The sequence below is a fragment of the Sciurus vulgaris genome, assembly GCF_902686455.1.
Source record: "Sciurus vulgaris genome assembly, chromosome: 4".
Taxonomy (NCBI): domain Eukaryota; kingdom Metazoa; phylum Chordata; class Mammalia; order Rodentia; family Sciuridae; genus Sciurus; species Sciurus vulgaris.
The window spans coordinates 96,887,838-96,889,571 of record NC_136464.1 but is presented as its reverse complement, the minus strand read 5'-3'; the positions used below and the strand labels follow the sequence as shown (position 1 = coordinate 96,889,571).

At 45.3% G+C, this 1,734-nt stretch overlaps 1 pseudogene across 1 annotated transcript; it reads right to left on the bottom strand.

The window, feature by feature from the left end:
- Positions 1 to 268: 268 nt before the first annotated feature.
- On the bottom strand, positions 269 to 1,442 carry LOC306660270 (adiponectin receptor protein 1-like; annotated as a pseudogene). The gene has a single exon. The product of its transcript is annotated as an adiponectin receptor protein 1-like (transcript).
- Between the last annotated feature and the right edge of the window lie 292 nt (positions 1,443 to 1,734).

The following is a 1,734-nucleotide window of genomic DNA, read 5'->3' as shown; positions in this document are numbered from 1 at the left end:
TTACATTACTCTTCCAAGAAAAAAAAATTAAAACTCAAGTTATTTGAAGCCTGGACACACTTCCATGATTAGCCTGGGCTATGTAAAAGTTGGTGTCTTTATTCTTCCTGCTATGTAAGGAGAACTAGGTTCTAGAAAGATGGGAGTAGGTTATAATTGTTTCTGAAAAGTGTGCTACAGAAATGGATGGCCTGTTATAAGCCAGGTTACAAAGTGAGGGCAGGGGATATGGGAGGGCATTTCTTTCAGGAGAAAAAAAATTCTGAAGAGTCCCTTTCCCTAATCTTTTTCCAAAAATGGTTGAAGGAAGGGGTAAAATCTCAAAATGAGCTTAAAAGTACTGTCTCTGTGAGGATCCAATAGTTGTCTTGCTGAGGAGGGTGACTACCGAGGAGAGGGATGACTATGTTGACCATCCCCACTCGCCCCAGCTAGGGGAATGAAAATGGAAAGTTTATTGCCCAGTGGCTGTGAAAGTGAGCTGAAGCTTAACTGGTACTGAATTCTCTAAGAGGTTTCTTCTAGAAACAGACAACTCAGACTCTTCCTCTCACTTCAGCAAAGAAGTTATTTTTAAAAGCACTTGGGAAATTCCTCCTTCACCTCAAGGTGGGAAGGCTCAGAGAAGGGAGTCATCAGTACAGTCACCTTCAAGGCCATAATAGAATTCCTGAAGGTTGGAGAACCCAAAGAAGTGGACAAAGGCTGCTGCCACCACCAGGACGTGGAAAATCTGATGGGACTGGAACCTTATGTCGAACTTTCCAGGAAAGAAGCACTCAGGAATCCGAGAAGCCTAAAGGTCAGCTCCGGTGATGTACCTCACAGCCATGAGGAAGAACCTGCCCATCTGGCCCACTGTGGTGACCTTGACAACGCCCTCAGCGATAGTAAAGTGCATGGTGGGCACAACACCACTCAAGCCAAGTCCCAGGAACACTCCTGCTCTTGTTTGTCAGTGCCTAGGAGTGGCAAACTGGTCCCACTGTGCCACGATGATGGCAGAGGTGCCCAGGGCACAGTCGATGGAGAGGTAGATGAGCCAAGGCTGTGGAGAGCAGTAGAAGGAGTAATAGAGCCAGGGGACAAAGCTCCCCATAATCAGTAGAGCAATCCCTGAATAGTCCAGTTTGGAAAAAGTCCAAGAGACTTTCTCTGAATGACACTAGACGGTGTGGAAGAGCCAAGAGAAGCTGAGGCAGAGCACTGCACTCAAAAAGAACATGCCAAAAACCACCTCCTCCTGAACAGGGGCCATGAAGTACATATTTGGTCTAAGCATGGTCCAGATTCCCAAAAAGAGAAACAGCAGGAAATCCAAGTAGATGGGTCCAGATGTTGCCAGTTTCTGTGTGGATGTAGAAGATGCTCTTGAAGCAAGCCTGAAAGGAGAGCATGGGTGGTCTGTGGCCATGTAGCAGGGCAGATACATGATCTAGCATAGATCTAGCATATCTCCCTCCCAGAGGTGGTTGTTCCTCCAATTTCTAGTTTCCCTGAACCCGCGATTGCTGTGCCCTTCTTCAGATTCTATGAGCTTCACCAATGTCCATAGTTAAAATTTTTCTAATTAGAATGTGTTTCCGTTGCTTTTAACTAAGCAGTCATGATTTGTATGTGTTAGGCAATGGGCATTTTTAGAGTAATAATAGGTATGATGAAAAATAAAGCAGTCACAAGTGTCATGCAATTGAGTGGAGGCAAGTCGATCATCAGGTATAAATCATGAGACAG